The sequence below is a fragment of the Dioscorea cayenensis genome, chromosome 12, assembly GCF_009730915.1.
Source record: "Dioscorea cayenensis subsp. rotundata cultivar TDr96_F1 chromosome 12, TDr96_F1_v2_PseudoChromosome.rev07_lg8_w22 25.fasta, whole genome shotgun sequence".
NCBI lineage: Eukaryota > Viridiplantae > Streptophyta > Magnoliopsida > Dioscoreales > Dioscoreaceae > Dioscorea > Dioscorea cayenensis.
This window is the reverse complement of record NC_052482.1, coordinates 14,754,500-14,779,368: the sequence shown is the minus strand read 5'-3', so window position 1 is coordinate 14,779,368 and position 24,869 is coordinate 14,754,500. Positions and strand designations below refer to the sequence as shown.

Genomic DNA, 24,869 nt, shown 5'->3' with positions numbered 1-24,869 from the left:
AAAAAGGGAACCCATAATGATAATAAACTAAACCACAACGAATAACTCATGCATAAATCATATACTTCATGTACTAATGAGAAGTAGGTTCATAATTCAAATCACAAGACTTATGAAATCAAAACACAACATAAATAATGTGATAGTATACTCCATAATTGAAATAAAACCACATTTCCAGGTATGTTGAAATCAGAATATCAAACTTTGATCACATCATCCATACCATCCACACTATCCACCATCACCCTTCATACAATCTTACAATCGCACCATCCACTATCCACAAGTACCATGATCTAGATGCTAGACTCGTGTCGACCTGTCCCTTTACTTGTAGTCTATAATACTTCCACAAGAATAGAGTGACTACACATATAAGCATAATAAGATGTATCACAATTATCTAATAGGGATGATTATTCAGACTAAGACATATACAAAATTACTCATAAATGAAAATTTATATATATACTTAGGGATGCATATTAATATTACAATATATATATGAATATAGATATATATATATATATATATATAAGTACATATATATATGAATAAGAGAATATGGTGCATATTATTTATGTACGCATGTATGTGTGTAGGTATCTATATATGTAAGCATATATATACATTTACGGGTACCTATATTCATATGGAGGTATATAAGTATGTAAGTATCTATATGTATAAGTATGTATAAGTATGTATATATGTATGCCACACAGGTAGCTCTAGATTCTTCCAAAGTCAACGTACAACTGCTAATACTTCAACTTGACAAAAATTAGCACAAGATGGAAACACATATTATGCAGTGCATAAAACTTAACAGTATGCAGAAAATTTAAGCAAAGCAATACATATGGGTATAATCATATTTTATACTTTTCAAAATGCAAACAATATTAAGAAAAATTCTAGAATTTTCTACCACTTACCAGAATCAATACGAAGCATGATTGGGGGATACCTATCATAAATATTTATGCTAGGATTCAACACATACAACTTGCACTAAAATTCCATAGTAATTCTGTACTTTCCACACAGACATCCTTTCAAGGATTCAATATTAGTAGAGGCATGTTACGGAAATAAAGGCAATACTAGTACTCACACAAAGCTATAGGAATGCATACATTATCACAGTCTTTAGAAAATTTTACAAAGTTATCACAAAAAATAGGAAATGCGAACTAAGGAAAATCTCGGATACTTACCTCCAAAAACAAATCCTTTTTTGTCTCCTCCTTGGTTGGTTCAAATCGGAGGTTTCTAGCTCCAGCCTCCTTAAACTCTGGTGATTGGTGGCGTTCCTCCTCTCACTCACATTCTCCTTTTCTCATCCTCTTCCTTCTCGATTTCCTACTACCAGCTCTCCATCCTTAAACATAACACAAAAATCAAAGTCTAAACAAAATAAATGTTGGGATCAAAACAGTATATTATGTGAATAAATGCTACAACACCTTATAATATAGTATGTTATAGAAGTTCAAAAATGAAAAAAAAATGCCGTGCCATTTGTAGTGATACTCATATAAGATTGATCTAATGATGGGAGCGCATAATCTCAAATTGGAAAAACGCAAACCCTAGTTCTATGGTGGTCAGTACAAGGTATTTGTGATGTTAGTGATTTGGGATGGCACATGCAGCAACAGTGTGGCGACAAATATTGAATATCAAAATGGAATACAAGAGTAATGTAGATTAATTTCGAATTATTTTCTAAACTAGCTTGGCCGTGCTTAGACCGTGCTATCTCGTTGAGATTTCTGAGTAAATCGGCTAAGTGCTCACCTGGGAGAATTAGAGGGAGGTGCACGTCGTGCTATGCCCGTGCTTCACTTGTGCACGATCATGCTACGAGCATCTTGAGCGTGCTTCCCCCGTTGGGTAGAAACTATCTTCGGAATGGAATAATCAGGGGGACGAGCACAGTGGTGCTAAGACCGTGCTTGGCTTGAGAGCACCCCATGCTTGAATTATCACTGGGTTGTCTATAGGCTGAAATAATTAGTGGGACTAAACACCCCCGTGCTCTGCCCGTGTTCAACTTGAGCACTTAGCAAAATTCTCCATTCTTTGCTCGTTTCATCCTCGATTTCACTCCAAATTTCTTTGAACCCCTAAATCATGCACAAAGACAAATATACCCAGAATAGCACCAAATATACACCAAAATATAATAAAGGATGAGTAAAAGAATTCATTGAGGGCACAAAAATATGATATGAAATGCACTCATCAACCTTAGTTAATTCTGATCAAATGATGTGGTGTGAACTTCATGAGAAGGAAGTCTCACAAGTAGAAGAACAAACACTTGTAAAGAAGAGAATTCTCATGGATAAGGAGAACCAAGAGTTGGTAATAGTTACTACAGAAACAATTACCACCAGTAATCGAAATGTGGGATCCATGTAAGAAGAATAAAAAATGAAGACGTCGAAGAAACATACTTGATTTAGTTTGAAAAATTAGCCTCTTATCACAAGGGATGAATGGCCATATACGAAGAGAGCACTTCAAGGAGAAATTCTAAGTCATGCAAAAAGGTTAAAGCAATCTTTAGATCCTCCTACACTGATATTGAACAACTCATGTCCTGGGTTGTTTCGGTTGAGGTCTAAGAGTCAATGTTTGAAGCTTCTAACTTTGGTGAGAGCTCGAGGAAAGGAGTGTAAGGAGGTTAATTATAAAAAAATAAAAAAATAAGGAGATAACCCCTAAGGCCATGTTGAGTATCTTGGAGTTTGATAAAATATTCCAAATGGAATTCCTCGAAGAAGAAGCAAACTCCAAGACAATGGAACATAGAACTTCTCGTATGATTGATAAACTCATTCAATACAAGAAAAAGAAATTGGGAATTAATGAAAATGTGGAATTATTAGGCGGACTAGGATTGAGAATTCAAGAACAAGAGGGCAATGCACCAGAATGATCCCAATGAGCTGTAGTATGCTAACTTGCTTCTATTGCCTACCAGGTAAATCCTACGGTACTTGTGTGTGCTAAAAAGCAATGTCACATCTATGGTTCTCAAATACACCAAGTTTTTCTTAGGTAACTGTGAGTTTCATACACATCAAGTTTTGCAATCACACAAGACAACTACAACTATATGGCAATCCACACACTAAGATTTACCTAAGTAACTATGCAAATCAAACACATCAAGTTATGCAACACAAGACTTAACACAAAAAACGCAATAGAACTCTGTAGAAAAATTAAAGTGAGTATTCAAATCATACAAAGCATCATAGTTCAACATCATAGGGCACCGTCGACGGTTAGCCCTTTGTGGATGTGTACAACATGGAAGGAATAAATAAAGAGCTAAGGTGAGAATACATGACTCCCTCCTTCTCGTGATAATCTTCCTAGTTGAGCTTCCTTGATTCTAGTCCCCACTTCCCTTATGCCTCTGACTCATCCTTGATCCCCTAGATAGTGTAGTGATGCTTGATCTACACCCAAATCCAAGTTCTCCTGGTGGAGAAGAAAATCCCCGAACAAAGATCTGGGTGAAACCCTAGAAATCTGGAGTTAAAAGGCTGATTTCGGGCTCGACACGGTCAAAGCACTGTCGTGCTTGGATCGTTTTTCTCGTTGAGATTTCTGAGTGAATATGGTGAGTGCTTGCCTTGGAAAATTAGGGAGGGGAGCATGGTCGTGCTCTGCCCGTGCTTCACCTGTTGGGTAGAAACTACCTCCAGACTGAGAAATATCAATAGGAGGAGCACGGTCGTGATGAGACTGTGCTTGGCCTGAAAGCACCCCCCTATTTGAATTATGACTAGGTCGTCTCCAAGAAAATATAATCAGGGTACAGAGGATAACCATGCTTTGCCCTGTCTTTAACTTGAGTACTTAGCAAAATCTATATTCTTTGCTTGTTTAATCCCCGATTCCATTCAAAATTGCTTCGATCCCCTAAATCTTGCACAAAAAAACAAATATACCTAGAATAACACCAAATATACACAAAAATATGCTAAAGGACAAGCAAAAGAAAAAATTGAGGGTAAACAAATATGATATGAAATGCACTCATCAAAGACCTCTACACTTGAATTGTTACTTGTGCTCAAGCAATCTCATATCTCTCAATAAAAGAAAAGATGAGTGAATCACTTTTGATCTCAGGGGAAAGGTAAATTCTTAAGCATAGAGGGAACAACGGGAGTTAGTTAAAACAAGAATGATCAATAAAAGACTTCACTTTTACTTCAAAAATCTTGTGTGTACGTACAAAACCTAAATTTAGTGCCCCACAGTCGCAAGGAGTCAACCTAACACAACTTGACCTTAATTTCAACTAAAAATGTTGGGTAGTAGCTTCATACACCTCAGAGGTAACCTTTTCTCCCGGTAGCTCATCAAATGTACACTTATAATGAACAAAATTTGACTACTCAAGAGTGGCTTTCACTCTTCTAAGGCGATAGCTCTTTCTACCATCATTCTACACAAATAGAAATTCAAAATAAGACTGGTAGGGCATTTCTTTCGATCAAGGAATCCGACTTCCCGTTTGTTTTTTTTTTCCTTAAACACAAGAATCCTGGTCCTAAGAGAAGGGTTATCATCCTAAAACAAGCGGCTCCACAATTAGTATGAAGTGATGAAATTTTAGGTCTTTAAAGTAAAATTGAGTCTACAATTTAGCTCCAATGGTCACTAACACACACGTGTCCCCTTAGGTTTAAGAATTTCCAACAAAACAATCATAGATCATCATTAGCAAAATACTCGTCAACAAAAGCAAGCATATAACCCTCCCCCACAATTGAATGTTACATTGTTTTCAATGTAAAGATGTATGCCATGCATCACAAAAATGGAGAACAAACAATTAAAGAAGAGGGTTCATGAGGCTTTCCTGGAACATGGGGAGTGATTTTGACCACTCTCAACGTGTGTGCTATTCATCAAAGTCAATATTTCTTGAACACGAAGAGTGATGTTACCGCTCTCAACATGTTTGCCAACTCTAAACACCCACACAACCCCTGAGATAACTGGAGAAACACAAGTGAAGCTCAAGGAAATCAAAATAAATTAAAATAAACTGAAGATAGTAAAACACTTAAAACTTAAAAATAGTGCAAAAGAAATGAGCAACTCAAAACTTCAGTTTAGCAAGGGACTCTCCTTGCTAACTAAACTACAAAGTCTAATAAATAACAGGGAAAAACTGAAAAATAAATACAGAAAACTACAGCTGCGATCATAATGGTAGGCTCTCGGGCTAGAAATTATCGACTGAGGAGGTGGAATCAGCTTGGGACTCCCCCAAATCTGAGGTATCGACCTCAATATGAAGAGTAGGACACACTCGGGGAGATGGGCTCAGGTGACAATCGCATGCCCAAGTGCTCGGCAATCCGGGTCACGCTCCTCTGTAGCCACCTAAATGCTGCGGATGAGCAAGTAACATGGTCAGGCTGGCTCAAGGCAGTGTGGGACGGCTATGGTGATCTCTGTCTTGAGGCAGAGGCATCGTTAGTAGGAGGTTGGAGACGGTAGTGGAAAGAAGAATCGGTGGATAGTCGTACTCGATACGTCGACCCCGGAGCAGTCTATATGCCCTCAAGCATCCCCATAGACCTCAGTGCCTTAAGCGAACACGGGGATGACACCTCCCACCCCTGCATCCTGTCGGTCACCTCTAGGAGGCTCATTCATATGACCAGACGAGTAATGTAAGGACCGACAAATAGAGTGCCGATGCGGGGATCTGCCCCCTGATGGTCAATAGAAACGGTGACCTCATAACCTAGATGCAGATGAAATCTATCAACCATGCTTATTAAAAACTCAAAGTCGCGTCAACTGACGATGCTAATACTGTCCCCGCGACCAGTCAGAGTATGACTGAGCATGAAATGGATGTATTTAAGGGCTGGAGATCGAAGTGTCGATGTCTTAGACCGCGAAAAGTCATAAGTGGCGTCCATACTCAGTCTCTGCTACTCGTCTTCCTAGGGGCTCGCCAGTTGGTCGAGCTATCAGCAGTGAATCATATGCAGGAGTTTGAGTGAACTCCGCATCATAGAGCCCGAGCCGAATGGAGAACTCAGTTAGACTCATCCTCTGTATCGCTCCAAACACCTAAAACTTAATGAAATCGGCTCGATGAAATGCAACAGTACACCTGGAGAACTCGAATGTGGCTAACACCTCGAGTGCTAATTGCTCATAAGTGTTATCAGTGATCATGAATAGTTGTCTCAACACATTGGCACTGAGAAACTGACTGAACATATCAAGGAACTTCTTGTACTACTCTACTTGTTGATCTTTCTTCATCTTAACAAGGTAAGGAAGCTTGGGTTTGATACTCTGGAAGCTCAGTTCTTTCCTTACTTTGTTCCTTTGTTTTCTCCTTCAAGTTAGTTGGAGCCTCAAGATCAGTCTTAATAGAAGGTTCAACATTCTCCACTTTCGGCTTCCTCTCAGCAGGACTTTGAAGTTGCTTTCCATTCCTCAAAGTGACACCCTTTAGGGATTCCTTCGGGTTTACCTCTGTGTTGCTAGGGAGTGATCCCGGGAGCCTTTCCACTATCAGTTTGGACATTTGGGCCATGTGATGCTCTAGATTCCTCAAAGTAGTGATAGTATTCCTCATCATTTCTTCATGACCCAAGAGATGAGTTTCGGTGCTCTTGATAAATCGGGTCAACAAACCAGTAAGTTCATTAGAAGTCTCAGAGGATGAAGAAGAGGAAGGTGGTTATGCACTCTAAGGGAAGGTTCTATGTAGTTGTTGTGCCCCTTGTCCTTGTCCTGGTTAGCCCTAAGAGAAATTTGGGTGATTCCCCCACCCCGCATTGTATGTGTTGCTGTATGGGTTGTTTTGATTTAGAAGGTTCTGCCCAACAAAATCCACTTGTTCGAATTGCCCTATACCCATATCAATAGAACAACTGGGCTTACCTGGAAGCCCCCAACTATCACTAGAAGGTCCAAAAACAGGGGGAATTCATTACAATGCATACAGTCTCTTGGTAATAGCTTCAACATGTGCGGCCAAAGTGGTGAAGGCATCCACTTCATAAATTCTGACTGCCTTTACTGGCTTGTTCCTCTCAGAACTTCTTTGATAACTGTTGTTTCCCATCTCCTCAATCAAACTATATGCCACACTTGGTTGCTTATTACATAGAGAACCTTCAAAAGCTGCATCAAGCATCTACTTATTGGCATTGTTCAATCCATCATAAAAGATTTGGATTTGTATCCATTCCACAATTCCATGTTGTGGACATTTTCTCAACATCTACTTGTATCTCTCCCAAGTGTCATACAAGGATTCTGATTCCAATTGCAGAAAAAGAGGAGATATCATTCCTCAACTTTGTGATCTTAGCTGGATGGAAGTATCTTGTGAGAAAAGTTTCTGACAACTACTTCCATGTTGTAAGAGACCCTTGCGGCAAGGAACTTAGCCACTGTTTTGGCCCTTCCTCACAACAAGAATGGAAAATGTCTCCGGTGAATCAGACACGTTTCTCACCTTAAAGGTATCACAGATTTCCAAGAAGCTCATAAGATGCTCATATTGGTCTTCATCCTGAACCCCTTCAAACTGGCACATTTGTGTCACCATTTAAATGAAATTGGGATTCAATTCAAAGTTGTTCGCCATGATAGGAGGGCGAATGATGCTTGACTCTACTCTTTCCAGATTTGACCCGACAAAATCAGAAATACTTTGTTGTTTATTTCTGCCCATTTCCTCTTCTTGACCTACTTCCACACTAATTTCCCATGACCCTTTCTCACTCAAATTGATCTGTCTGATTCTTCTTCAGAAATTTCTTTCAAATTCCGGATAAGGGTTTGCCAATGGAAAGAAGTGCTTTCGCGGGTCATACAAATGTGCCTACACACAAAGGATAGGGACAATGTAAGCTCAAAAGAATACAAAGAATGAAAACGAAAATAAGACTAAAAAGAATGATCTAAAAGAAAGGGGAAAATAGATATTTACAAGTATGAACAAAATTAACAAACTAGATCACCATAATCCAAACTTTCATAAAAGTTGCTAGTCCCCGACAATGGTGACAAAAACTTGATGCGTTATCCACAAGTGTACGAGTCGCACACAAGTAATATAATGGTACCCCTTAAGGGGTAGAATTGTCGAACCATAGGGACTGGACTTAAAGGACTGATCCTTCTTCCGATCTTTAGTTAGACAAAGATTGGGTTGGTTTAACGAAGGAAAATAAAACAAGTAAAGGAAATAACATGTGGAATTATCATGCGGACTAAGATCGAGAAGTCAATAACAAGAGAGCAATGCCCCGGGATGATTCCTATGAGTTGTAGTATGCTAATTTGCTTCTATTACCTACCAGGTACATCCTACAGTTCGTGTATGTGCTCAAAAGCTATGTCACATCTATGATTCTCAAATACACCAAGTTTTGCTAAGGTGACTGTGGGTTTTATACACATCAATTTTTGCAATCACACAAGACAACTACAACTATGGCAATCCACACACCAAGATTTACCTAAGCAACTGTGCAAATCAAACACATCAAGTTATACAACACAAGATATACCACAAGAAACCAATAAAACTCCATAGATAAATAAAATCGAGTATTCAAATCATACAAAGCATCATAGTTCAACATCCCGGGGCATCGTGGATGGTTAGCCCCTCATGGATGGGTACAACATGGAAGGAATAAATAAAGAACTAAGAAAAGAAGACATGACTCCCTCCTTCTCAAGATAATCTTTTTTGTTAAGCTTCCATGATGCTATCTCCACTTCCCTTGTGCCTCTGACTCATCCTTTATCCCCTTAGATGGTGTGGTGAATCTTTGATCTTCGCCCTCATCCAAGTTCTCCCAGTGTAGAAAAAAATCCCCAAATAAAGATTTGGGTAAAACCATAGAAATCTGGAGTTAAAAGGCTGGTTTTGGGCTCAACATGGTCTAAGCGCGGTCGTGCTTAGGCTGTGTTTCTTGTTGAGATTCCTGAGTGAATCGGCTGAGTGCTCTCCTGGGAAAATCAAGGAGAGGAGCACGATCGATGCTTCGCCCGTGCTTTACCTGTTAGGTAGAAACTGTATCCAGGCTGAGAAAATCAAGTGGAGAAGCATGGTCGTGATGAGACTGTGCTTGGCTTGAAAGCAACCCCCTGCTTGAATTATCACTAGGTCGTCTCCAGGAAGAAATAATCAGGGGGACAGAGCACGACCACGCTCTGCTCGTGTTTAACTTGATCACTTAGCAAAATCTTCATTTTTTTCTTGTTTAATCCCTCGATTTCACTCCAAATTGATTTGAGCCCCTAAATCCTGCAAAAAAAAACAAATATACCCATAATAGCACTGAATATACACAAAAGTATGCTAAAGGACAAGCAAAAGAATGAATTGAGGGTAAATAAATATGATATCAAAAGCACTCATCGGTTATCTTTGTATTCATTGTGATGGTGCGTGACTTAGGAAGATCTATGACTTCTTGTTAAGGATTCACGAGACTAAGGGGTGACATTAGAGTTAGTGTACTTTGTTGTGGTAAGCGTTGTTTTACTCATGCTTCGAAAGCCCTTTCTAGTTCACATTTCACCTTAGTTATGGGTTTACTTGTATCCTAGGGAAGATTGTAGTTTATAGACCATTTTCTTTATAATAAAACACAGAGAAAAAGAGCTTGTTTTTATTTGTCATTATCAGAAAGTCATATTCAAATGAATGCCCTACCAACTATTGTAAATAGTTTGTGCAAAAGATGGTAGAAAGAGCTATCTCCTTTAGATGTGTGAAAGCCACCTTTGAGTAGTCGGATCTTGGGCTTTACCATTGTTCACTTGATGGCCTACCGAGGGAAAAGGGCTACCTCTAGGTAGTATAAAGCTACTATCCACATAGTTTAGTTAGAAATAAGGTCTGTTGAACTAGTTTTTTTCTCCAAGAAACATGATGCACATTCCTTGGGTCAACACACATACACACGGGGATTATGGGGTATTGGGTGAATCTATTTCTTGGGGAATCAACTGTTTGGAAACTAGTCTCTAATGTTCCCTTGTTATCTTTGAATTTCCTAGCTTTTATGAGATTTGAGGTCATGCACTCATCTTCTATTTCTTGAGAGCCGAGTGTTTGCTTGAGGACAAGAAAATGTTTAAGTTTGGGGTATTTGATGAGTGCATTTTATATAGATATTTTATATACCCTACTGTGTGTTTTACTTGTCCTTTTAGCATGATTTTGATTATAAACCGATGCTACTTGAGGTATGTTTGCTAAATTGTGTAGATAATGGGGTTTAGGACCAAAAGAAACGAAAAGAGAAGAATTCCGATACAAGATAGCATTGAAATACAAGTTTTAGGATAAGTAGGGTCCCCATCATGGGTGTGCTTGGAAGCACAGTCGGAAGCATTGGCATGTTAAACGCCCGTGTATTTTACTAGAGTCTTCACAGAACTGAGAAGCACAGTTTCACTATCCCTAGAACCATCTGCTGAAGGAGCACGGTTGGTAAGCACGGGCGTGATTACTCCTGTGTGTTTACTAGAAGTTTCATAAGAAGATCAGCAGGGTTACTATAATCCTTGCACAAGCATACTCTCTAAGTATGGGCAATAAGCATGGGCATGCTTACCCCATGTGATTTATTGGATTTGTACAGAAATCAATCCCTAGGATTTGGAACCAAGCAAGGTCATTAGCATGGCCCATAAGAACGGGTGTGCTTACATCGAGAAAGGGTTATTTAAGCCCTAAAGTCAGATTTCGAGGGGATCTTCTTCTCTCTTTTTGGAGGCGTGGGTTAGGGCAGCCGTCGGCACCATTAAGGGCCAAACTAGAGAGGACAAGCATGGAAAAATAGGAGGATCATCGATGAAAACTATTGTCAAGCTTTTTATGACATGATTGTGAAGCAAGAAAGGAGTTTAATGGATAATTTTTATTTCTATTATCGCTTTCATATGATTGTTTGTAAGACAATGAAGGTCTAACCATCTTTCTGTGCCTTGGATTATGAACCTTGACTTCTAATGGTTTGATTTTAGTGATATTAATGCTCAAGTTTCCTTGTGGTCTTCCTGTTGTTTATATTGCTTATCGTTCTTTCTGTTTCTTTCCTTGATGCTTGTATGTTGATAGCTTAATGAGGGACTTACCGACTAGCTACATATGTGTGAAATTTCGTCGCTATTTTCCTCATTGGTTGCCATTGCATTTTAAGTTACTATTTAACCTTAGATCGATTTGGTGTCTAGAGGATGATCTCCACTCGTCTAGCTAGGGCATACATCAGAATAGGGGTTGAGTCCACTCTAAACCTTGGGCAAGGGACGTATGTTACCAAACCCTCCATGGTGTTTACCACGGTCCAAGAAGAAACTCTTGAATCATTACCTGGTCATTGAATTTGTCAAGAGGATAAATCCAGGGCACTGTCCTTTCCACTGCTATCTCTTCAATACAAACCATGTCTCATCTTTCTTCTCTATTCTTCTATTCTTTAGTAGATTAATTAATTCAACACTAATCTTTGAACTTGCTAGACATTAGAAAATGAGCGAGTATTAAAGCTATACCAGTCCCTGTGGATTCGACTACACGATCATATTGGGTACACTTTACTATTTGTACGACCCGTGCACTTGCGGATGCGTAAGGGCGTATCAGTCATATTCTTTTGTTTTAAAATTGTGAATTTCTTGACTAGAAACTTAAATACTTGAATATGTATTTTTTTTTTTATTCAAATTGTGTACTTATGTGTTTTAAACTTGTAAAGCTTATGGTTCTACATTTTTGTCATAAAATTTCTATACTTGTAAATTTATTTATATTATATTTTTGTATATCAATTTTATTGAGGTTTTTTATTTTAATAAAAATATCAGTTGATATTATTATAAGTAAAAGTATTTGTCTTATTTCTTTTTTTGCTATTCATACTCAAGTTTCTCTCAATTTTGATAGAAAACTTTTTTTTGTTACTATCACATCAAACAAAATGTAATCAACTTAGACAATTTAAAGGTAAAATTTATCAATATAAAATGTTTGTAATTATGAAAATACAACACTAATAGAAGTTGTTAAACTATTTATGATGTACACTAGAATATCATAACAAAATTTATTTTTTTGATAAAATTGCATATGTAAGCATGGTAATTTTCATATAATTTTTTATTAAACATGTTCAATAAGTAAATACAATAATGTGCTCGATTGCTCAACTCTTTCTAATTTTCATTAAAATATCTAATTTATACCAAACAATTAAAATAAAGGAATTCAGACTTAAAAGTATAACTTACAAATTGACGTGCCAATTCTGACTTAAGCAGACTTCCATGACTTCAGCGATTTTAATTTACTTTGAACAACCGAACACACCCTTAGTGTTTGCACTCAAGGGCTTGGCAGTGATGCTTGTAGTACAAGATAAAATGATAAATTCATGTGGTTCTTCTCTCCAATAAAGCACATTTTGGAACTTATTCTTCATATTAGAAGGGCAAAGAAAAGAAAAAAAAACAAACAAACAAAAACAAAAGAAAACATCATACTTAAGAAATCCGGGTAAATTTTTTTGTAGGTCACCAAATTATGGTGTTTTTCATTTTGGGGTCCAAACTTCAATTTGAATCAAAAAAGTGACCCAACATCCATGTTGCTTCACCGGTAGGTAACTTGAGGGATTTCAGCCCATTTTTGATGATGTGGAGGTCAGAAATTTCCTATCATAGTGTATATGACATGTTGTGTGCTCAGCTAGCAATTCCATGCCATTGAAGTATACCACTTCACTTATGCTTTTTACGTCAGTGCAAACTCAAGTGATGGAGAATCCCCATTTTCTCAAGCAATCGTCTTTGGCTTCTTTAGTCCTGTAATCGAGAGAGAGATAGCAACAATGAAGCGAGAAGGGGATGGGATTGAGCTTGCTTTCTCGATTCCAATAAGGTAGAGATTGAGCACCGTCTAGGGTGAAGTAGGCCACATTTGTCGACGAGCTACAAGTATTTAAGTCTCACTTGTGAAGATGGTAGTGTTGAACAGTTGCAATACCCTAATTGAGTTTTTTCATGGATGATTTTATTATTTATGACTTGTTTGTTGGAATTCAAACTTAAGGTTTGGTATAAGTTCTCATTTGTGTTTGCAATCTCAAATGTGTATATATTGTCAATTATCTCAATTGTGTATCAATTGTCAATTATCTAGTTTGTGTTCTCAATTTTTTTTCTTCTCAACTGTATTCTGAATCGTGTTTGCATTTGCATTTGATCTGCAGATTCTGACTTTTTCTCTGGGGTCTTCAAATCCTTTCCACTCCTCAAAGTGATTGCATTGCATTGTTCATTATCACTTCTTCTTGGATTTGCCTCATATGTGCTAGGCAAGTTTCCTTGTTGTCTCTCTGTTAACATACTCGCCATTTGACTTAGTTGAACCTCCAAATTCCTTATTTGTGCAGAATGATTTTGCAGGGTAGTGTGAGTTTCATTCATGAACTGTGTTTGAGTTGTAGCCAACTGAGCCATTGCTTCCTCCAGATTTATTTTCTTCTCTTGTGGTGGATTGCTCTATTCCTGCATGGTTGAGTTATTTTTTCCAAGATAGGTTAGGATGATTTCGCCATCCTGGATTGTACCTATTGGAGTAGGGATTATCTTGTTGCATGTTGAAATTCCCCACATATTGAACTTGCTCTATTATCATTTGTGAAAAAGAACTACTAGTTGGACATTCAAAACTTTGATGAGGCCCACTACACATTTCACAAGCCAGAGCAGTAATCTTTACTGCATTTGCTACCAAATTATTATTCTGTAACTGCCTTGAGAAAGCTGCTATTTGAGCTGAAAGGTTGGTAATAGCATCTATCTCATGTACTCCAGCCACTTTCCTTGGCATGTTTCGCTCATTAGGCCATTGATAGTTGTTAGCAGCCATATCTTCTAGCAATTCATATACCTCATCAATAGTTTTTTTCATTAAGGCTCCACCTACAGATGCATCCACTAGTGTTCCAGTGGTGCTGTTCATACCATGGTAAAAGTTTTCGATCTGCATCCACTTATGCAACCCATAATGAGGTCATTTCCTTAATAATTCCTTGTATCTTACCCATGCCTCATATAAAGTTTCACCTTCATATTGAGCAAAATTATTGATTTCAATCCGCATCTTTGCTGGTTTGTCTAGTGGAAAGAATTTGGCAAGGAATTTCTGAACAAGATCATCCCATGTAACAATGGAATCCGGTGGCAATGAATTTAACCAATTTCTTGCTTTGTCTCTTAGAGAGAAAGGAAATAGACATAGGCGAACTGATTCATCATCCACTCCATTATACTTAAATGTATCACAAACTTCAAGAAAATTCGCGATATGAAGATTGGGGTCTTCATTAGGTAGCCCACTGAACTGAATTGCTTGAATCATTTGAAGAGTCACCGGCTTCAACTCAAAGTTGTTTGCTTGAATGACTAGCTGCCTAATCGCAAGTTGGATGCTAGTTGATGGCATCTCATAATCACGGAAAACCATTGGTTGATTGACCACCATTGGATTATTAAATACTTGCTCATTTGCTAGTGCATTGTCCCTAGCTCTTGCTTCCTCAGGATTATCCATGGCTTCTGGCGATTGATTATTTGTAAGTCTTTTCTCCTTCCTGTTCCTGCGACATGTACGTTCTATTTCAGAATCAAAAGGTATGAGACTTTCAATACCAAATTTTAACATTCAATTTTAACAATTTTGATTAAAAGAAGAAAAGAAATCAAGAATAATGAATTGTGAAGTAAAACCAGAGTTTTTTTCCTTGATATTAATAAAGAACACAATCCCCGGCAACGGCACCAAAAACTTGTTGGTTGTGATTTTTATAACGCAAGTATACGCTTCGCAAACAAGTAATATAATGATAAGAGAGTATCGTCCCACGAGGATTGACCTTATTAATTACCAAAATTACTAACCCTAATTCTCTTTTACTAATGAGATTGAAGAGATTTAATTTAAAAAATCTAATTCAAGGACTAGAGAAAGATAGTTAAATAAAAAGAAATCAACTTCAAGAGATTCTAGGGTTTTCGAGTTCACCTAGACTAATTCCACCTAGATCATCTAGTTCAATCAATCAATGTTTGTTTCTTATGTTGTCATCAAATTTCCATAAATTACATATTGATCTTTCTCAAGCATCAATAGAATATTCCACTAGATAAGTTAACATCATCTCTGAGATAACTGTGAACCTATGGAACTCATTAAGTTCTAGAAATTTATAATGATGCATACAACATCATAAATATCTTTATCTTATGATGATTGTACAACATTTCAACCAAGACCTAATTCAATTATCACCTCTCGGTCTCAAATCAAATTACTAATCATGCAATTGGTGATCAAGCAATCACAAGAATTAAGCATAGATTAAAATATCCAACATAGTCTTAAAACAAGCATCAATTAAATTAGACAAAGATGAATCTAGGTTTTCATAGTCTGGCTACATCGTAGCTCTAGAAAAAGTATTTAAAACATAATAATTGCAAAGTTCGACATATTAATAAGGTTCATAATCATATAAATAAAGAAAAACTAAAAACTAAAGCCTGGCAATGAATCCGCGCCAAATCTTCGCTTCCGGCCTCTTGATCTCCGAAATCCTCCTCCTCCTTTCATCTCAACCCTAGCCCTTTTTTTAACATAAAAATTGGGGTAGGGCCTAAGCGCTAAAGACTATAGTGCCTAGGCGCTATACTTTCTATTTTACACCTCTCGATGTTGTAGCGCCTAAGTGCTGCATGCTAGCGCCTAGGCGCCAGATTTTCTGTTTTTCTTGTTCCCTATTTGTTGAAACTTTGCTCTTCTTCCTCCAATTTTGTGTTTTTTACATGTTCTTCCTTCAAATCATTCTCTTTCTTTCCTACAATGTAATAGCAATAAGATCAGGAGTAAAATTGGTTCAAAATAATTCAAATTTAATTCATTATGAGTTAAAGAAGGTCTATATATTGAGTTCAAATTATACTCATCAATGTGGTATTCGGGCAATACTCCCTCTAAGATTCAAACATTAAGCACAAGATTTACAAAGTGTTGCTAAACCAAGTTAATTAAGTCATGGTAATCCAAAGGTAAATCAGTTCTTGCTTCCAGGTCACCGATTCTAGCCCCCTACGAGGTCCCGATGGAGAATTCTCTCAACACTTCACACCACATATGACTACATTGCACTCCACGAATTCTAAAGAATGTATCCAATTCCTAAGAGTAGACCTAACCCTACCTCTAGGTGATAGGTCCCTAATCCCCTATGAGGTCCTGACGAAGACTTCTTTCAATGCCTCACATCACATATGGTTGCATAGAGCTTAGGAAAAATGAAGATGTGATACATCAATCGGAGGAGAAAGGGGACACTCCACTATCTCAAGGCTCACCCTCTCAACCCTCTACAACCTTGGAGATTCTAACCCTAATGGAGACCTCTTTCTCACCAAGGTAAACAAATCAAGCAAACCAATCAACCATAAGATTAATAAGGCAAGCAAGCATTAAAAAATCAAGATTGAAACTCAATTAAACTTGGATTAAAAGAAAACACAATGTAAATCAATACAAAATATAGTCCTAGGGTTCACATGCCCAAATACCCATTTAAGGTTTAGCTCTCCATGGAGAAAATTACAAAGAAGTAATAAATGAGTAAAAGTATGCAAAAGCTATGGGAATAGGTAGTCTCAACATCTTAATGTAATCCTCTCTGAAGCTAAGGTCGCCGACGGCTTCCTTGATGCTATGGCGGTAAAGGAATCGATTAATGTTGGTGAAGAAACATCCCAAAGTTACAAAGACCTCTCCTTCAAACCACAACCACCTTCCCTCTTCAAAGCCATGAAATCGGGCAAAGCGGCCTTTTATAATAAAAAATTGGGGCTCCACATGGGCTCCCACATGCCCACATGGGTTGGAAAAGCCACACAAAGTGTGTGGAAATTCCATACGCTATGTACAACAACTGCTATAGTACTTTTTTGTGCAATGCCTTTGCTACAGTACATTCATTGTATTACTCATAAACAGTGTTTTCACATCTCTTTCTTCTGAGGCCAAATAGCTGGGCACACGCACGTGTGGTAAGTCATTTGGCTTCTTATCGACTAAAAATTGTTGGGAAGGAACTTGAATTCTTCACACAAGCTGCAGCATGAAGGTGTGACAATCTTTGTGCCCTTCTGACTCATGAATTACTTGAACTCCCTCAGAAGTTGGCACACACTCCCATGCATCTGAACATAGCATGTAAACTTGATCCTCGTGTTGCACAAAAAAACTCCCAAAATGTGCCTCCATGACCCATCTTTGCTTCCTATTTTCTCTTCATACCTTCACAACCCTGTTTATGCAAAAGAACACCAAATACATTTTATGAGCCATAAAACATGATAAAAGAGATGCTCAATGCATGTAAAACATATGAATAAATATGTTTATTCAAGCACTTATCAGTAGTCATACTTTCTTTCTCTTGTAAGCACACCTTCCTATGCTCTTTTCTTTCACATCATTGTGTTTCCCTTGAGATCTTACTGTATGACCACCTATAGTAGAAGCAGAAGACTTACTAGCTATTTGTTTTTTAAGAAGTCCTACTTCTACTGTAGCCTCTAATTCCTTTACCCTTGTCATTGCTTTTTTGGCCCCTCTTCTATTTATTTCTTCCATCAACATTTGAGTTTCTCAAAAAGGTTGTCCTCTATGGAGTGTTTTTTTGGAATTGTACCTACCTACATTTTTTTAAAAAAACAAAAAAATAAATTCAATAAACATGAACAGACCAATACCTAAAATACCTAGTCAATAGCAACAATCACTTGTGAGTGAGGATCCTTTGAGGCTAGTTTGTCATCAACTACTACTTTCTCATCATTTCTCCTTGAATTTTTTTCTCATCTTGTATTCAACTTTGTACTCCTCATTTGAGTTCCTCCTAGAGGTAATTCCACATAGGCACTTTAAATAGGAATGGTAACTACCTACAATGTTAAAAAAAAAAAAAGAGGAAAATAACTTCAATAAACATTAAAAATCAAGTCCTTCTTTTCATTTGTTACAAAAAATAGAATAAATTGAGCAAGTAATAACCTATGACAAACGATCCTATTAGGCAAAGATTAGTAAATCATAAATTGACTTATGTTAAGCAAGGACTAACGATCGAACATAGATTGAGTTAAGCAAGGATTAGCATATCATAAATTGAACTTAGCAAGGATTAATAGCATATAAATTGAATAGTAGAATCTGAATTGTTCCCTCACCTTTCTTTATCAGGCATAAAAGCCCATTGCTTAATGTCAGTGATCTTCCAATATTGCAATATTGAGACAACACCTTAGGAAAAATCAAATCACAATGTCACAAATAGTACACATTTAATAAATTAGAATAGATTTTGTTCAAGTCACTCACATCCAAGAACCACTTCCAGTTGTCTTTGTTCTCCTTACTCACCATGACCCAAGAAATGAAATAGATGAAATCATTTGTATCTATCCCAACAACACATAGCAATTACCCTCAATACAGCCCCTTCAAGAAGCATCCATCCTGAGAAATCAAATATTTACACCTTACCAAGAATCTTGCTCTCAGTGGAGATAGGCACACATACATGGATTTCAAGATTCCTTCATCATTTCAGCTCATAATTACAGTTGAAGAAGGATGGGTCTTCATTAGCTCTAGCTTGAAATCATATAACCTAACCATTTGGGACTCTTCATCACTATCTATGAGCCTTGATTGTCAGAGATGAAGAAATTAAAAAAACAAATCTGAATTAAGTTTAGTTTCCATGTATATAATTATGCAAACCTAATAACAGGAACACACACAAAATAAAGATCATCAAGTTAATTTACCTTCATGCAAACCACTTGTCCCGATAAGCTTTAAATCTGCTAATATCAACTTTATGGTCACTTTTGACAACTTGAATGATGCCAGCAATTTTTTAAGATGGATTTGCCCTAAATTGCTCTAGATAAGTCTTTGCGATCCAGTTTACATTGATATGTCTTTTAACATGGTCTCTTGCACACACTCATGTTCCAAAACTCCTATCTTAATTTTTATTCTGTTCCTATCTTTGACCATAGTTGAAACTCATAGGTAGAAGGGCCAACCTTCCTTGCAAAATACTTTACATTTTTTTTTGTTATTGGGCTTGAAGGCCATCACATTGCAGTTCTTGATCCCATAATTCTTTATAGCCTCCTTAAATTGTTTGAAGCTTCTAAATTTCATTCCAATCTTAAATTATGGGTTCCTCAAATCAACCTCATCATTTAACTCAGCACAGATAGGCCTAACAAGAACCAATGCTCATCATCTATTGAGGATCATGATTGCAACTCCTCAAACCTTGCATAATCAAACTCGCATTAGTATTATTGCCAACTCCTGCAGCTTCTCTTTCTATTTTGCCTCAACTCTAACCCTTACCTCAACTCGCATTAGTAGTATTCTACATAACATGACATGCCTTCTATTTACACACACCATATAGTGTAGGCATATTGTGAATAATTCTATTGTTGGGGATAGAAATTAATAAATGGGTGAAAGTAAGTTAAATGAGCGTAAAAAATCAAATAATGTTTCTATATAATTAGCACATGTTCATTTCCTTAAAACACTGGGATTAGATAATAAGAATAAGCCATAACATGAAAGAATAACAAAAATGGTACAATAAGCCCTAAAATATGCAACCATCCAGGAAATTAATCCGTACCTCTGAGGACAATTAAAATCATGTAGGGAATTAAATCAATTTAATTAACTTGAAGCAAACCTGACATATAAGACCATTATAGAAATTAATCGCAACCATGATAGACAAGCAAATTAAATCCCATGCCACCTTGACATGTACAATCATCAAACAAATTAATTCATCTGACATATAAGACCATTATAGAAATTAATCGCAACCATGATAGACAAGCAAATTAAATCCCATGACACCTTGACATGTACAATCATCAAACAAATTAATTCAAACCACCAAATACAATTAAACTAATTCACATGGCATATCAACAACTAAATTCATGTAGGAAATTAATTCAATAACTTAACTTTAGGCATAAGATCATCACAGAAAATAATTGCAACCATGACAAACAAGCAAAATTAAATCCCATGTCACCTTGACATGTACAAACAATCCAACAAATTAATTAAAAGCACCAAAATAATTAAATTAATTCACAAGGTATATCATCAAGTAAAACCATGCAGGAAACTAATTCAATAAATTAACTTGAAGTATTGTTGACACACAAGATCATAAAAAATAATTATAATAATAATAATAATAATTGCAACCATGATAGACATCCATGTCACCTCGACATGTACAACTATCCATCAAATTAATTCAAACCACCAAAGACAATTAAATTAATTCACATGGTAGATCAACAAGTAAAATTGTGCAAGAATTTAATTTAATAAATTAACTTGCAGCATTATTGACACATAAGATCATCAAAGAAAATTTGAAGATGTTCATTCAAGAAATTAATAAAACCATCAAGGACATGTAAATCAAATTTTCATGATATTCCAAGACAATTTTAAGCATCAATCACATTTACTTGTAGTTCTTGGAGGATAGTACTGTTATGGTGCAATTGTTGTTTTGTTGTAATTGTTATTGAATTAGTGCTTTATTTCCAGCCATTTAAAGTTTAACTTGATATATTTTTATGTCTTATTAATTCTTTATTATAATTCATTATCATTGAATTTTCCTTTGTTTCATGGAGAATGACACTAATTATAGAAATTTGTTGTGTATTAAGAGTCCATGAAAATTTTGCATATTCTTTTGTTGATTGCAGGGAAGACAAATTATATGGCAAGTGAAGAACATGTAAAACAAGCATTTGCAATGAAGGAAAAGTAGAACTACACAGTATTACTACTCTATATTTGACATCATCTACACATGCACATAGTATTGTGCTATGTATTTCCACAAGGATTTTTCTTCTTCTTCTTCTTTTCTTGGACAAATAGTGCTCATGCCCATTTCAACTCCATGAGTTTTTACTTGAAGGATGTTTATTCAAAGATTCATGTTCATGACCTCTGAGCAATACAAGCTATTCATTACTACAACACATATATTTATCATACTTCCACCAAAACATTGAGTACAACTTATGAATTATTCAACAATAGTTTTTAATAAAAAAAACATAACTTAATGTGTGTTAACATCATGTCATTCAAGAAAAATCAAACCAAATAATACCTAGAAAACCCTAAATTAATGTGAACCTCCATTTCAGAGATCGAAGAGAGTGCAAGATGAGACAGGGTTTTGGAAAATGGCACATATAGTATGTCGGCGATTTTTTCCCCTCTCGCTAAATCTCCTTGTTAACTACTATCTCCGTATGTGAGCCTTAACTCCTTCTAGCTCACAACAGATCATGGTCTCATCCTCCTGCACTTGCGTATGATCTCTCCCTCGCAAGGTTGAAGAAGCCACACACAATCACTACCATCTCCTTCACCCTCTGTCTCTTGATCCCAAGACAAAAAAGTGGTTGATGGCCATCTCTGAAGGGCTTTTGCAACACAATGAATGGAGCTTCTCCATTATGTGAGTTTGTGCTAATGTGGAAAGCATAAGGTGACTTGGCATGATTCAATGACATGGAAATGCTAGCTGAGTAGACATCATGCCATATACACACTGACAAGGAATTCACAAACCCACGTCATCAAAAATGGAGCTGAATTCCTTAGGTGACCTAATAATCAAAGAATATTGAAAGTTGGTTCACCACTTTGATTCAAATTGGACTTTGGACCCCCAAAATTAAGAAACACCATAGTTTGGTGACATACAAAAAATTTACCCCAAGAACTCATTTTGAATATAGTGACAATTCTATATTTTAATTCTTTATTAAGTGTTTCTCCTACATAAATTCTATCAGTGATTATTCCCTCTTTCAAAGAATATAGGATATATCCTAAAGGCATGGCTAGCACTTTAACACAATTGTTATAAGGGATTTTAGTTTTCTGAATTTAGATGAAATATCTTATTAATGTAGCCAAATCAATATTTGCTTATGGTGTCTTAAAGACATCTAGAACTTTGGATCCTACATTGAAGAATGTCTACTTGTTGAGGTCTTTCTAAAATCTTATGTTAAATAATTTATTCTAGAAATCCACTACTTAAGGTAGAATGGTAAAGCACCATTTCATGGGAATAAGTCTTCTTAGAAGTTCAAAAAGGAAAATTCAACGAAGAAAAATTTATGGAGTTAATATAAATAATAAATATCTACTCCACTAAAATCCAAATAGAATACCTCTCATATTTTAGTATGTGGATCTAACTCATATGTAAGTAGGTGGTGTATTTCTTTCACTCATGGCCCTTGCAAATTATATAAACATAATATTTAGATTTTTCACTTGGGATATGTTTAGATTATCTTCTATAAAGTGAAGGTTTTGTAATCATTATTGTTTTAATTATAGCTTTTGAGGTGAGTTTGCACTCGAAAGCATTATTGTGTTCTTTTCTAGGCATGTTCAAGAGGAGTTGTTCTTGCTTTGATAATGTAAGGTAGCTATTATATAGCTGCGCAAAGATTTATTAAAGCCGCCTCATAGTCCATGGTTGTTTTAGCAAATGTATAGGAAGAAGGATGAAAATCAACTAATAAAAAAATCAAGAGGACCGTGATGGAATAAAGCCTCTCATAGGTGATTATTGTAACTAAATACTTATCTCTTTGTTGTGGATTTCTTAGGGTTTTACTTCCTAACGCACAAGTTCACATAGCATCGAAGTAATATAATGAGGAGAATTATTGATCCCACAAGGACTTATCACAAGCTAATGTTATAATACTAAAATTAACATAACATTATATTATTTATAGGATCTATTAAGAAGTTTATTATACCAAAACTAATCTAATTATGAGCAAGAAGTGAAGTTTATCAAGACATGAGAGACACTACTATTGCAAACCTTGTGACGTTATTTTTGTGCAAAAATCTAAACATTTTTTAATGTTGCTATTGCTTCAAACCACTTCGACACATAGTCTATCATCAATAAAATGTTGTTCTTTCCCATCAAATAATGAAAAGGTCACATGAATACAATTCCTAAATTAATTCTAACCCCAAGATGTCATTCAAATTCAATTCCTTTGTTTTGTGCTATCCTCCATTCATTAGCTTCTATTACAATGTGTTTAACATAAAAATTGTCATACCCCAACCCAAAGTAAGGCATGTGGCAACCGCCACAATATCCAAAAGCAATTGATGTACAAATCCATAACTCCAAAATACCGATAGGCTACTGGTAGCATGTGAACAATTTGTCTTTAAAGCAACAAAATAAAAAACATAAACAAAAGTTTTCCAAACCATAGAACACTCAAATGTTTCACATAAATAGGAAATTCAAGAACATAAACAATATAAAGTTCACATAGTAAGTTTTATAGATAAGTGGTTCCAAAATTGACCCCAGTTGCTCCCCCTTACTATGAGACTAGCTATAGAAGCCAATGTAGAAATGCTGGTAGTCCATAACTACTAATAGAACTAAGCACAACAACACATTAAGCTAAGAATGCAAGCCTGGGGAAAAAAAGAAAATAATATGAGTCATAAGATTACTTACCCCTTTCAAGTTTCATTCAACCTTCCCCTTGGGTTAGTTTAATTCCTAAGTCAAAATTAGGACATGAACGTTCTATGGTTTTTTTTATTTACTTATGTGATTTGTTATGTTGTTTGAGGTTCCAAAATATCTATTCCTTGTCATGATTTAGTGGCAATATGCTGGAAGCTGCTTATTTAAGCCACAATATTTTCATACTAATGTTGAGCCATTGAGAAGCTCTAATGTTTTGGAGGTATTTATGTATCTTAATTTTACAGTAATGGGTTTGGTTTTATTTATTTTTATTTTTTTTTTGTGATTGCTTTCTCTAATTTGACACAAAAGACAAAGATCTCCAATAAAACAAATGTTATTATGCTGAAGTAATTATCAATAGGTGATTGTGTATGTTGGTATTTTGTATTAGGCCTTTAACATGTCAACTACTCGTATTTGTAAATAAGTTTCTCAATTAATAAAAATTTTTATGGTATTTTTAGCAAAGATTTTATAAATTTTATTTTAAATAATAATAATATTTTAATTTATTAATCGGGGTTGGGAATCCCCGAACCCAAAAAATCCTCATGGGGGCAAGGATGAGAAAAAATCCCCGTATTCAGGTTCAGGGCTAGGGTCGAGGATGGTGTTATAAATTCAAAGCCGATGCCAAGGAATGTATCCCCCGGTGAATCCCCGCCCCGTTAACATCCCTATCCCTCACTCACCATGAAATCGCACCTCTTTCAATTAAGCATCAAGTTATTTTCTCTGTATATCTATAAAACAAGAGAAATATTTCATACACAATGAAGAAATGAAACGTCAAAACCAAAAGAAAAGAAAATCATCCATGAATATATGCTTCCACTAATTTCTCTAATATGTCAGAGAAGATTGTATTATGCATAGTTAGATAGGCATGTGAAAGTTCAATACAGGCATATGAAAGAGGTCTTTTCTTAGTCCTTAGAAGTTCCTATGATTTGATTATAAATTGAATATTGATCAAAAAAAATTTCTTATCTTCTAACCTAGCTATCTAGTATTTGATCTATGAAAAGAAATGAAAAAATAATTCTTTCCAATAGTCTTGTTGAG

General features: G+C 36.0%; 1 non-coding gene across 1 annotated transcript; it reads left to right on the top strand.

The window, feature by feature from the left end:
• Positions 1–14,108: 14,108 nt before the first annotated feature.
• On the top strand, positions 14,109–14,215 carry LOC120274210. The gene has a single exon (XR_005540744.1). It is a non-coding gene; the product is annotated as a small nucleolar RNA R71 (small nucleolar RNA).
• The last annotated feature ends 10,654 nt before the right edge of the window (positions 14,216–24,869 follow it).